Genomic DNA, 15,082 nt, shown 5'->3' on the forward strand with positions numbered 1-15,082 from the left:
GATATTGATTCTTCCTAACCATGAACATGGAATGTTTCTCCATCTGTTGTGTCCTCTCTTATTTCGTTGAGCAGTGGCTTGTAGTTCTCCTTGAAGAGGTCCTTTATGTTCCTTGTTAGTTGTATTCCTAGGTATTTTATTCTCTTTGTGGCAATTGTGAATGGAAGTTTGTTCTTGATTTGGCTCTCTTTAAGTCTTATTGGTGTATAGGAATGCATGTGATTTTTGCACATTGATTGTGTTTTTATTTTTATTTATTTATTTATTTTTGAGACAGGGTCTGACTCTGTCACCCATGCTAGAGTGTAGTGGCATGATTATGGCTCACTGCAACCTCTGCCTCTTAGGCTCAAGTGATCCTCTCACCTCAGCCTCCCAAGCAGCTGGGACTACATACAGGTGCTCACCACCATGCCTGGCTAATTTTTGTATTTTTAGTAGAGACAGGGTTTTGCCATGTTGCTCAGGCTGGTCTTGAACTCCTGAGCTCCAGTGATCCTCCTGCCTTGGCCTCCCAAAGTGTTGGGAATTACAGGTGTGACCCACCGTGTCTGGCCCCAGCTAATTTAAAATTTTTATTTTTAGTAGAGATGAGATATTGCTGTGTTCCCAGGCTGATCTCGAACTCCTGAGCTCAAGTCATCCTCCCACCTCAGCCTCCCAAAGTGCTGGGATTACAAGTGTGAGCCACTGAACCTGACTTTACTAGTGAGTTTCATGAAACATCAAGAAAAAGAAACCAATTCTATACAAAATTCTTTTAGAAAACTAAAGAGGAAGGAATACTTCCCAATTCATTTGTAAGATCAGAATTATCTTGACAGGTACACAATATGGCTTGTGAAAACAGATGCAAAATCCTTAACAAATATTAGCAAATTGAATCCAGCAATATGAGAAAAGGCTAATACAACATGACTGAGTAAAGTTTATTCCAGGAATGCAAAGTTGGTTTGGCATTCAAAAATCAGCATAATTCTCTTTATCAACAAGTTAAAAAAATCCATTTACTTGTCTCAATAAGAGCAAAAAAGATTTTTTTTTTAAATTTAAACTTAAACTCTATTCATGAAAAAACACAACAATAGCAAAATAGAGGGGAATGTCTTCAACCTGTTAGCATCTATCAAAAAATCTGCAAAAAAACCCCTTAATAATGATTGACTAAATAAATGTCTTCTCTATAAAATCAGAAACAATGAAGGATTTCCACTATCACTACATCTTTTTAGTATTGGACTGGAGGTCCAATAAGCCAGTGCAACAAGATAAAATAAATAAATGGCATGCATTTTATAATGGAAAAATTAAAGCTTCATATTCTCATGAGAATCATGAGATGACATAATTGTCTACATAGCAGATCCCAAAGAATCTACAAACAAGCTACTAGAATTAATAAATAAGTTTAGCAAAGTTTCAAGATATAAGCTCAACATACCAAAAAAAATTAAATTGTATTTCTATATGCTAGTAATAGACAATTAGGAACAGAAAATTTTGAAAAGTACTATTTAAAATAGCATCTAAAACATAGAAAATTAAAGATAAACCTAACAAAATAACCGTCCAGTTTATAAATTGAAAACTAAAAGCCATCAATGAAAAAAATCAGAGAAGACCTAAATAGATGAAGAGCGTATTGTCTTTGTGAATCAAAAAACTCAATAGCGTCAAGATGTCAATTTTCCCCAAATTGATATGGAATAAGTAATTCCAATCAAAATCCTGCAAGACTTTTGGTAGAAATTAGCAAACTGATTCTAAAAATTATATGGAAACCAGGTATAACCCTACCTGATTTCAGAACTTACTATAAAGCTACAGTAATCAAGACAGCATGGTATTGGTAAAAGGAAAGGCATATAGGTCAATGGAACAGAATAGAGAGCACAGAAGTAAACCACACAAATATTGATTTCCAGCAAATACACCAAGATAATACAATACAAAATGACAGTCTTTTGAATAAATGGTGCTGGCCTATTCGGACATTCATATGTAAAACATGAACCTCAATCCATATCTCACACCATATTTAAAAGTTCACTGGAAATTGATTAGAGACATGAATTTAAGATTAAAATTATAAAGTCATTATATAAAGTATAGAAAAAACTTTGCAATATTGGGTTTGGTGAAGATTTCTTAGAAAGAACACAAAAAGTGTGATTCATAAAAGAAGAACATTAATAAATTAGATTTCAGCAAAATTTTAAAATTCTGCTCTCCATATGACATTGTGAAAAAAATGAAAGGACAAGCCCAAGACAAGGAGAAAATGTTTGCAAATCACTTATGCCAGACAAGACTGGAAACTGGAATATATACAGAACTTTTAAAACTCAACAATAAGAAAACAAACCAATTAAAAGTGGGAAAAATATTTGAGCAGACACTTCATCAAAGAATAAGATCCACATGGCAAGTAAACAGATGAAAATATGTTCAATATTGCATCAGCGGAGAAATGTAAATTAGAAGTACAATGAGATACCGCTACACACCTGTTATGATGGCTCTAACAACAACAAACTGACAGTGTAGGATGCATGTGAGGATGCTGGGTAACTGAAATGCTCTCACATTTACTGATGGGAGTGCAAAATGGTACTACCACTTAGGCAAACAATTTGACAATTCCTTTTAATGTTAAACATACACTTTTAATGTTAAACATACACTTTTAATGTTAAACATACACTTATTGCATAATTCAGAAAACTTCTATTTAGGCATTTACTCTAGAGAAATGAAGACATGAGTCCACACAAAACCTGTATGGGAATGTTTATAGCAGCTGTATTTATAGTTACCCCAAACTATAAATAGTTACCCAAATCTGAATGGATAAATGAATTGTGGTACATCCATATAAACAGAATGGAACACTATACATCAATAAAAGGGAATAAACTATAAATACATTCACAACATTGCTGCATTTGAAAACATTTTGCCAAGTGAAAGAAGTCAGATTCAAAAGGCTATATCTTGTATGATTCCCTTTGTATGACATTCTGGAAAAGGCAGAACTAGAAATCAGATCTATGGTTGTAGATTGCCAGGGCTAGAGTAGGGGTAGGGCATGAAGAAATTTTAAGATGATAAAAATATTCTCCACCTTGATTGTGGGGTGGTTACATGACTGTATAGACATCATAAAATATATAGAATGGTATATTTTGAAAGATTAATTTTATTGTTTATCAGCTATACTTCAATATGTAAAACAACACTTTATAGGTCTCCTAAAGAAAACATGATGGGCCAGGAGCAGTGCTTCATGCCTGTAATCCCAGCACTTTGGGAGGTTGAGGCAGGCAGATAGCTTGAGGCCAGGATTCTAAGACCAACCTAGGCCACATGGTGAAATCCCATCTTTAAAAATAATACAAAAATTAGCTGGGCATGGTGGTGCATGCCTGTAGTCCCAGCTACGTGGGAGACTCAGGTGGGAGAATTGTTTGAGCCCAGGAAGCAGAGGGTGCAGTGAGCTGTGATCACACTACTGTATTTTAGCCTGGATGACAGAGTAAGACCCTATCAAAAGAAAGAAAGAAAGAAAAAGAAAAGAAAAGAACGAACGAACATATGTGAATGAAATTACAAAATCATCAAAACCAGCTCAGCATGGCAGTTCCAACCTCTCTTCTGCTCCAGTTGCCCCTCCAAACACTATCTCCCCTGGAGATGGGCTTATGCTCCTGAGCAGGTGGATTCAGGAGGAAAGAAAGAAACTACTTTTTGAGCATTAGCTCAACACTTTTTGGCCAGGAATTTCATGTTTCATACAGGGAAAATTCTATTCTGCTTGAAAATAGTAATTTTAAAAAGGAATTACCTATCAAATTTACCTATCAAGGAATAAAAGAATGCTGGCTTGAATAAAAGTTTAAGTTAATCCAGTTTCTGAATGATCTAGGCCGTCCTCAGAAGAGACGTTTGTCTTTTTCATTTTTCACATTTCATTAAACATATGAATCCTACATTCTCTACCGTGGGTATTTTGTCCCCATATCTTAATGTGTGCATCTCGAAAGACATAGTTTTATCCTTAACTACAAGGAAAATGTCCAGCATGTTTTGCCAAAAAACCACTTATTGGGATAAGCACAATTGCATGACAATGAAAAGTTGTGATGTAGCATTCAAAAGATTCCTGCAGCTCTCCAAACTGGTTTAACAGTTGTGAAATATAGTTCAAAGCAAAAGCAATGCAGGTCACATATTATCCTGCATATTTACATTTTGGAAGACTTGCTTTGTGTCCTCCCTAATAGTCTCAGTAGGAGGTCTTATCAAGAATATTTCATATCCATATTGCTAAATACTTTGAAAATTTGAACGCCAACACCAAGGTGTCTTATTTCAAATGTTGGGCTGCATCATTTTCCATGATGGTCCGTTATATTCCCTTCTGTACTTGAGGCTTCTCCTTTTACAGGGCTATGAATAAAGATTTGGATGAGTTTCCCATGCTTAGGATCTTGCATAGAAGATATATGACAATCATATGTTTGATATATTCTGGGACTTCCACAATTAAAATTTTGTTTACAGTAACTTTGTGTTTCAGATTTTGACAGAGAAATATAGTCATTCTATTTAGAAGGGTAAAGATAGGTTTAATAAAATCTAACCCCAAAAGCTCTTCACTATTTCTCAACAAGTTATATCCTAACTGCAACAGGCCCATTAATTTGTTATTTTTGTGAGATCGATTCGATTGTAGTTAGTGGCATAAAAATACTGGGGAAAATGCGAATGTATGAAAAATAAATTTTGAAGGTGTATCATTACTGGATATACTTACTGTTTTAGAACCAGATGCCTTTTCTCAAACCATCGGAAAACTTTTATTATAATCTATTTGTCTTTATCTCTTTTAACTTTTGCTTTTTTATTAAAATGGACTGAATCCAATTATATTTGGGAGGACTTTCTGTATGTAAAAATCAATATGTCAGAGTGTGATTGTTATAGTGCAGAACTGATTACAATATGGAATTCAGGGAAAGTGCCCATATTATAGGCTTCCATATTCAAGAGAGAGGCCATGGTATTAATAATCTCTGTCTTTTTAAGATATTTACACTGAAGTGCCTAGACAGAACTCTTGAACTTTATCTCCCATACTTGCTGTCTAAAAATCTTTTCTGTTGCTTATGTTTAAAAGTCATTTTTCATCTCTTTTTCTCCTTCAACGCTCAAATTTTTAACCCCTCAGCAAGTCTCAAATACATCTCAAATCTGTCCACTCTTCTACATCTTCATGGCACTAGTCCAAATCATCATCTTCTTTCACCATCTTTCATCTAGAGCAGGGGTTGGCAAACTTGTTTTGTAAAGGTCAGATAGTAGACAGTTTTGACCCTACAGGCCATATGTCTCTGAGGCAACTGCTTAACTCTGCCGTCATAGCATAGAAGCAGCAGTAGACTCCATGTAAATGAATGGGCATGACTGAGTTCCAAACAATTTTAATTATGAAGGCAGGTCCTTGGTCAGTATTTTGCTGACTCCTGATCTAGACTATTTCAATCAGCTTCTTACTCCCCATGTCTGCTGTTGCTTCCTTCCAGTTCCTTCATAATGCAATCAGAATTATCTTTTCACAACTGGAATCTGATCACATAGGCCAAAGACTTTCCATTGCTCTATGGTCTAAATTTCTTGCCATGGTCAAAAGGCACTGCATTTTTTTCCCTCTCTCCCTTGGCCCTGCATTTTTTGGATCTGACTTCTGCTCTAGCTTCATAAAATATCATTCTCCTTAATCTGTGTGTTTTACTCACAGGGACTAAGAAGTTCTTCCCCCTTGGAATTTTCTCTCCAACTGTCACTGCCCAGTTAATTCCTAGTTATCCTCCAAGTCTCAGTTTGCATGTTATTTACTTCCAAATATCTTCTCTCTCTCTCTTTTTTTTTTTAAAGCCTACAGCACCCGGTATCCCCCAGGCAGTCTCCCATCCAAGTACTAACCAGGCCTGACCCTGCTTAGCTTCCGAGATCAGATGAGATCGGGCATGTTCAGGGTGGTATGGCCGTAGACCCAAATATCTTCTCTAACCACCATCTTCATTCAGGCTAATTTAAATGCCCTAGTAATTACCTCCTTCATAGAAGTTGTAATTAAATCATTAATTTTTAATTATTTAATATTTCTCCCATTTAATAGTAAACTCCCTGAGGCTAGGGACTACATCTTATTCACATAGTACCTGGTACTAGCACATATGCCAGTTGGTAATGCATTTGGCTGCAAATAACAGAACTTGATTGCAGTAGCTGAACCAAATGGAGATTTTTTTTTTTTTTAATCACCAGGAAAAAGGCTGAAGATAAGCAGTCCAATGCTGGTATAGTGTCTTTAAAATGTAATCAAAGCTCAATGATCCATTTCTGTTGGCTGTATTCTTGTGGTTACAAGATGGCTGCCACAATTCCAGGAATTGCATCTGCATTCTAAACAGAAAGGTTGAAGATACTGCCAGGTAAATTTCTCCTACTTAAAACAAAAAATGAAAATTCTTTTCTTTATTTCTCATTATCTAGCCCTAGTAACGTGGCAACCCTTCGCTGCAAGTGAAACTTGGAGGCTATAATTTTTGCAGAACATGTTGAGATCTTGAAAGAGATGGGATTATATTAGTTAGGAGTGAAAAGAGAATGAATACTCAATAGGCAAGGAATAGTGTCTGCCCTAGTAGGCACTAAATATTTTTTGAATAAACCAATGAATAGCCAAAACTGTTTAGAAATTGAAATAATTCTATTATAGGAAAAGAATATGAGTAACAATGGTGCCTGAGCCTACATCAATTTTCTTGTTTTTAACAAATTTTACTCTGTTTAATTTTATTGCTTCATTTGCTATAAATGTTTCCAAGGGTCAAAAAAAAAATAGGCAATTAGAGGAACAGAATCTAAACTTATAATAGTCATTTGTTGTTTTTGGCTTTTGCTCCTGCAGAAATTGTCAAACAACACTAAGCTGGAATGCCTTTACTGATATGTGCATTCTAAGCCAACATTATTTTCTTTGGAAATACCTTATTACAAAATTATAACATATAAATATTTTAGCAGTAATAATATGGGTAATAGTTCTTAATGGCCTGATCTGCCTATGGGCTTCTAGTTCAGTATAGAGTATTATTTTCAGGCAACACTTTAAAAATCTGATTTTATGTTGCCCTGCTGTGAACATCTTCAAGTCAAATAGCAGAAGTGATGCTCTACTCTTATTTAATTTTTTAATAGCTCCCTAACCTACATTCTGAAGAATCTATATATAAAATGTAACTAGGAGACAGTCTTAATAACAAAACCATCCAATCTTCTGCAGTCTGTTTTTTTGGTGTAAACTATTTTTTACAGTTCTAATTCAGTTTAAAAAAGTGAAAATTGGATTTTTCTGAGGTATTAAAGAATTGGAGCAAAGATATGTTTTTAAGGTTGAGCTATAATATTAAGAATCTTAACAGTGTTTAATAGCACTTGAGAACCTGTTATACGGAAAACTTAAATCATTTCACCTCTCTCCTTTGCTGGCTGGATTCCATGATATTCTACCGATGGAACTGGAAGGCAGGAGGAAGAAAGGGGGACTGATCCTTCCTGCTTAGTCATTGTTAACACCTGCATCACTCCAGCAATGGCCCTTCATCTTGTCAGTGACAGTTTGCTCTAGTCTACAACTTTTTTTTTCATCAGTTAGACCAAAATTTGTCTCATCATTCCCATAAAACCTTGGTCAATGTCCTGGATCTGTTGGGCTGCTCTATACCTTTGCCTCTTTCCTTGGTCAGCACTCATTGACTTCTTTATGGGGAATCACCTCTCCCACTGGGTGCAGTGTGGTGGGTTTGCTAGGACTCATGCCAGGAGCTAGACTTCTCTCCTAAGACTTTGGACCACTTCTGTGTTTGGGGCTTTTTATCAGTCTATTGCCACTGGGTGCCTAGTCTCACAGGCTGCCTAGTTCCTGTTCTTCTATGACCTGGCTCTCCAACTTCCCTTTGCCTCTGTGAGCTGGTTTACATCCTTCCAACAAATTTCCCTCTTGTTGTCTGCAGTTGCTGCAACCAAAGAGCCCTAGTGATACAATCTGCTAGACTAGAATATAAGCTCCAAGACACAGGGGCTGTGGCAAAGACTGCTAGAGAAGTAGCCAGTATCCTTTATTCTTTACTAAAAGATTCCTGATTTTACTTAGGGTAGAAATATGCCCAGCTAAAAATGTTCACCCTTCCATTCTGGTTTACGATGAGCAGTGGCCACATGATCTAGCTCTGGGCAGTGACGTACGAGCAGAAGTCTGTTGAGGATTTCTGTGAAGCCTTTGCTTTCCTAACACAGGCATTGCTTCTTCCTTCTTCTCTCTTTTCTTTTGCTTATATGATATGCAAACATAATTTCTCTAATTTCTCACAGTGGAATAGGTGTCCTATGATCATGAAAGGAGAAATGTGAGTACAAAAATCAGCCCTTTAAGGAGGGTAAGCAGACAGAGAGAAACTGGGTCCTTGATGGCATCACAGCCTACCCTACCAATCTTGGCTGCCTCCCTTATGATTTCTCATTAAGGGAAAATTATAAAACTCTCTTTGGTAAAGCCACTGGAGTGGGATTTTCCATTACTTAGTGTCATACTGATATTCCTAATATGGGGGTTTTGTTTATTTTTATTTATTCAATGTTTGGACCCTTGCCCCTAAAACAGTGCCTGATATATAATAGACATGAAAATATATTTGTTAAATGAATGAATGAATGATAATCACTAATGAGAGAATCTTCATTTCTACATATAATCCCTTAGTCATCACCTTCTCATAGACAGGGAAAATGATGCATGCTGTATACATTTAATGTATTTGCAGTTAGTGGCTGTATCACTTGACTTAAGCTTTCTAGTGCATTGACTTTATTCAAGTATGTTGCAGAAGAGAAAATGAATTTGAAAAGAAAGGACATGTGAAAAAGAGAACAAATCATCATTTAATTATAAATCCTCATCCAGGAAATAATATGACAGAATAGATTATTTCAGAATTTGAAGATCCACTTTGTTTCTTCATACCGTTGCTCTGGTCCCTTCCTGCTGGTAGGTTGTTCATACTAATGTGTGGTTCCTGCTCCATTTAATATACCATCACCTTGTCGTTCAGAGACAGAACAACTGGTCTGCTATCTGTAGGATATAAACTCTGAATTGTTTCCTCCCAAATCAGGAACATTTGGGGCAAAGCCCCCTTACTGTCTTGTTTGCTCCTTCTTGTGGTCTGAGGCACTGTATCGGTTACAAAGCGATTTCTCTCAGCTCCACCTCCCGACACTCTGCTCTGTGTTGCCGGGGCTGGGCCTGAAGACCACCTTTCTCCTTTGCCGGCTGGATTCCGTGACATTCTACCGATGGAACTGGAAGGCAGGAGGAAGAAAGGGGAACTGATCCTTCCTGTTTATTCATTGTTAACACCTGCATCACTCCAGCAATGGCCCTTCATCTTGTCAGTGGCGGTTTGCTGTAGTCTACAACTTTTTTTTCATCAGTTAGACCAAAATTTGTCTCATCATTCCCATAAAAGCTGGGCAGGGTCTCTTTCCCTGAAGTCTGAGTACAAGCTTAGTATGATACCTCTTCTAACCTCCTAAGTTTTAATAAACCCACCTCTTACCTTTTGGTTCCCCAGCCTTAAGGGGAAAAGCTACCTTTTCTGTGTGTTATTTTGGTGTTCCCTTCTTGCCTTTTCAGTCCTCCAACGATTGTCCAACTAATTCTTCTTTCTCTCTCTCTTTTTTTTTTTTTCCTTTGAGACAGGGCTTTGCTCTGTCACCCAGTCTGGAGTGTGGTGGTGTGATCACAGCTCCGTGTAGCCCCTACCTCCTGGGTTTAAGCCATCTTCCCACCTCAGCCTCCCAAGTAGCTGGGACTACAGGTGGGCACCACTACACCTGGCTGATTTTTATGCTTGTTGTATAGATGCGGTTTCACCATGTTGCCCAGGGTGATCTCAAACTCCTGGGCTCAAGTGATCTGTCAGCTTCAGCCGCCCAAAGTTCTGATATTACAGGCGTGATCTACCACGCCTGGTCCAACTAATTCTTTATATCTTGTTTTCTTTGTTAAAATAACTGAGGCTGTTTTCCTGATGTGCACTATGTTTCAAATAACAGGATGGGGCTAATAAGGGCTCACCTTGTGTGAATGACCTCCTTTCCGTTGGTCTTTGATTACCTCTATCCACCTCTGATTCAACCAAAACAGCTTCTCTTTTTATATGTATTGGACTTCCATGTAATATTCTGGTTCCACACCTCAGAAATATTGGAAAACTTTGGAACTGACCTAATTGGTCCTTAATATCAAGAAGTGTCTTAAGTACAGAATTGCTTTAGAGAGCCTTCCCTAATGAGATGAACTAGTACTCATCTCTCTTTTGTGACTTCATATGACATGGGGTCTATTCACTTCATCAACAGCACTGTTCTTACTCCCCAGTAGGCCTTATATGAATCCTTAAGGGCCAGGTGTGGTGGCTCACACCTGCAATCCAGCACTTTGGGAGCCAGGGTGGGTCATTTGAGGTCAGGAGTTCGAAACCAGCCTGGACAACATGGTGAAACCCCACCTCCACTAAAACACAAATATTAGGTGGGCATGGTGGTGGGTGCCTGTAGTCCCAGCTACTCAGGAGGCTGAGGTAGGAGAATTGCTTGAACCTGGGAGGCAGAGTTTGCAGTGAGCTGAGATTGTGCCACTATACTCCAGCCTGGGTGACAGAGTGAGACTGTCAAAAAAAAAAAAAAAAAAATCCTTAAGGCAGAGGACCAGTTCTATTCATTTCCATTTCATATTAAAGGTGGCACCTAGTGCTGTCCAACCAGGCAGCAGAAAGTAGGGAAAAGAGCAAATAATTGGGAATGTGAAGATCTGCATTCATGTTTGAGATCTAACTTCATCTAAGCCATTGATTTCACCAACATTTGTGGAGCTCTTTCCTAGGGTTAATCACTTCGTTGAGTCTCAGTTGCATTATCTGTGAAGTGGAGAGAATAAATAAAACCTGTCTTAGAGGTTATGTTAGGCTCAAATAACATAACAGATGTAAAACTGCTCTATAGCTATTCATTGTTGTGTCATAATAAGTGCTCTGAATGTACCTATTGAATTAAATTTTATATGGTCAGTACTCTCAAGGCAATTACATGAAAAGACTTGAGTGTTTTCCTTTGGTCGCTTGATCTCTTTAGGGTTTTATGATATTCTGGTTTTGTTGTGTGACTCACAACAATTGTTAAGGATCTTAAATGTTCTAACCAATGCTGGCTGTTACCCCCACATCATTGGACATGCAGCCAAATGCCCATGTTAGGGTCCTTACAAATTATCCATTAGCCTGTGGAACTTTGCCAGGATCCCATTCAGCCAAAGAGCTCAGGCTCGAATTGATTATACATCCAAGTAGTTATGCAGTAAATGCTCTTGAATGCCTGCATCTGAGAGAACTGAACAGGAGCCAGTGATCACCTGACTCATCAATGCAGACCATGGGAATAATCATCAAGGTTGCTGAAAGTCTTGAGTTTTCTCTCCTGTTTCCTCTCCTCTCCCCTAGTTCTTTCTGCAATTATTTTCCACAACTTTTTAAGGGGTTCCCACAATAAGATATTATGAACTTTATTTTACAGAAAGTCTTGGCTGACAATGTTATCTCTTCCATTTCAAAGATTTTTAATGCAAAACAAAAATAATCTGATGTTGTTTTATGTTGAGAATCACCCATGCAAAGAATTGTAGTTTGTATTTCTGGAAATCACCTAGACTTAGGAAGTGGAATTCATATTGCCTGCAAAGCAGGGCTGAGACAAGGAGATGGATACAGCTGCTTAATTTGAGAGGTGATTCTAGAGAGGAGTGAGAGAGCCAGGGGTGTGAGATGGGGAAGAAGGAGTCATCTGCTAGGGGCAATGTGGGGAAGACAATTCTGCTGAGACCTCATTAGAAAGACACAGAATGCTTCCTAGAATTGTCCTCCTGCAAGCCAGGGACTCTTGCCCCTCATCGAGTGAGGGTTTCCCCACTAAGCTTTACCTCCCCTGTACCTCTAGGCTTGGCTCCTAATGCTCCAGTGAGTAAGCTCTGTGATATGGAGCAGAATGTGGTGAGGCACACATCCGAGGTGTAGTGCGAGGTGGGAGAGATGATTGCATGGAACTGTCTCCTACAGACATGGCTGATATCAGAAGTAAGCCAAGGACATGTGACAAGAGCACCAGAGGCACCTGCTACATGGGAGTTCTGATTTTGTAGGTACAGATTATCCTGCTTATGAAATATTTACATGCAGTTGGTAGTTGGTAGTTGCTTTCAATGACATCAACAATAGTGTCATCTAAAATTTATTGAATATTATATATGCCAGGCTCTGTACTAAGCACTTTAAAAAGATTTCTTCTAGTTAACTATTATTATTATTAAAATAATTACAATTGCATGCAGTTAATTCACAAGTCGTATAATTCTGGCCATTTTCGCCCTTAGTAGTAGTATGTGAATAATATGTACATATGTCTTTATTATAATATGTATAATATATAATATGTATTTATTTAAATACATATTATTCATACATGACAGCTTTCAGCTGTGGATTAAAGAGGAGCCTGACTCTTGCATCAGATTTTATCTTAAAATATCCAAATATGATATCAGTTATGGTGTTTTATCAGTGGTAGCAAAGAAGAAAGGTTAAAGTTATATCTAGTAAGCCAGGTTATATACGGAAATCACAGCTTCTTTTGACTGTTGCATATGGGACATGGTTGTGTTGGAGAAAAGTCAAGAATTTTTGCTCTAGGCTATGCCTACTTTTCCCTTCCTTAATTTTTAAAAAACTTGAACTTCAAAAAAAATCAAGTCAAGAATGTTCTTTTTAATAATATTCATTTTAAATTTGCTTATAAGGAGTGTATTAGATCTCATCATTTTGGACATTTTGTACTTGGCTCTTAACTATAAAATTCCCACAGAGGAAAATTGTTTAAGGGAAGGGCCTTCTGTGCCAGGGATCATGAATTGAACAAAAAGAGCCAGGTAGATTGGGGTGCTCTTGTTCAATATTGGAAGCAGAGCAAATGGCAGACAGTAGCAACACTTGAGGACACCTGTGCTGTGGAGTAGGCCCCACTGTCATCCAGGCTTATCTTATCATGCAGGTCTGGTCTTTCTTTTCCAGAAAGCTTTACATGTGAACACCAAAGGCCAAAGAACAGTGAAATAACAAATATCAGTACTCAAGTAATTGTTTTTACACATGCGTATTTTAAATTTCATCTTGCTGCCTTCCTAATTTGATGGATAACTGACGATCATAAGGCACCAGAATGGGTGTGATTACACTGTTGATGTGTGATGCTGGTAGCAGGAGCACTGTGCTAAGAGGCAAGAGATACATTTCCACCCCTGACCTTCAGCAAGTTACTTCCATTTTCCTGACCTTGGCTTTCCAGATGGTAAAATACTGGGGCCAGACTAGCTGAGCTCTAAACTCCCATGTAACTTGACATTCCGTAGTTTGTTGTGCATAGTTCAATAGTATTTATTTTCTTGTCTTGTTTGGGATACAGTTAAACATGAAAGAGAGCAAGGGCAGAGAAATCGTAAAATCACAATGAATTTTAAAGTCAAATAGAAATAGGTTTCATAGCAGATTAGTGTATATACTTTTGTTTCATGATTATTTTTTCAAATATTCAGATGTGTTTTTAAATTATACTTTAATAAAAATAGGCTCTGTGCTCATGGTTTGTTTCTTTTTCCTTTTTTCACAGATTCTTAGTATTTCTGCCTCTCATTTATTTGTCTTGAAATTCTAGTAAAGTCCTGAGATTGAATAATTTATTGATTTATATCTGACTATTTCCAAAAGAACTGGGAGTGGCTCTTTGGTATGTAGGGGTGGTGGTATCAAGAGAACTGGCAATGTTACCCTGTTGATCTTTTATCTGACTCCTGGTGTTTTAGGATTTTCTGATTCTTCTGCCTGGTGATTTTCCTCATGCTGTGTTTATTGCTTATTTTTTTAACTTCAGAATTTCTTAATTCTAAACTTTTTTTAGATGATGTATTTTAGAAACATATATCTAGGCCTACCAATCACATTCTACAGACCCGGTTTTTTAAAAAAATTGTTCTAAATCCCCTATTCAATTTAGGTGTATCTCAATACAGTGACCCAGAAAAAAAAAATGGACTTTCTTTTCCTCTCCTTACTTGATTTTTAAACAGGTAATTTTAGATGTTATTAACATTCGAAAAACATATTTGAAAATGAGTGAGTTATTTAACACAGGGAAAAATATAGTCTAATAAATGAGAGACAGCATCATGACACATTATCTATCATAGCAAAAAGTAGAAAACAATATAAATGTCCAAAAATAGAGATGTAATTAAACAAATGATGAAACATTTGAAAAATTGTTTTGAGTGTATTGTTAAATGACAAAAGGCTGTATAACAGAATTTACAACATAATTTTAAAAATGTAAGACCATGTACAATGCATAGAAGAAAAGACTGGAAGGATATGGCTGGAAACACAGAGTTCTGTTTAAGAAGTTGGAGAATCAAGACTGATTTTAAATTTTTTTCTTGTTCAGCATCTGAAGTTTCCTAAACTATCTATAAGAAACATGTATTCTTTTGTGACAAGAAACAATAGTACAAAAATAATTTCCAGTTGAATGAAAAAGTAAATGTGCAAATAAATTAGTAAAAATCTTAGAATAAAATTTAGAAGACTACATTTCAAATGTGGGGTCGGGGGATGTGAAGACAAAGATAGGGAATCCAAAAACTATCAAAGAAAAGATAGCTGACTTTATCAGAGCTTAAATGTTTTAAGCTCTCAGGCTAGGCACGGTGGCCTGTAATCCCAGCACTTCGGGAGGCTGAGGCAGGTGGATCACGAGGTCAAGAGATCGAGACCATCCTGGTCAACATGGTGAAACCCCGTCTCTACTAAAAATACAAAAAATTAGCTGGGCATGGTGGCGCGTGCCTGTAATCCCA

The 15,082-nt window shown here is 37.2% G+C and overlaps 1 pseudogene; it reads right to left on the reverse strand.

The window, feature by feature from the left end:
* Window positions 1–5,935: 5,935 nt before the first annotated feature.
* On the reverse strand, window positions 5,936–6,055 carry LOC119471534 (annotated as a pseudogene).
* Window positions 6,056–15,082: the final 9,027 nt, after the last annotated feature.

Source organism: Cebus imitator, unplaced genomic scaffold (assembly GCF_001604975.1).
Source record: "Cebus imitator isolate Cc_AM_T3 unplaced genomic scaffold, Cebus_imitator-1.0 Scaffold2, whole genome shotgun sequence".
NCBI classification, from domain to species: Eukaryota; Metazoa; Chordata; class Mammalia; order Primates; family Cebidae; genus Cebus; species Cebus imitator.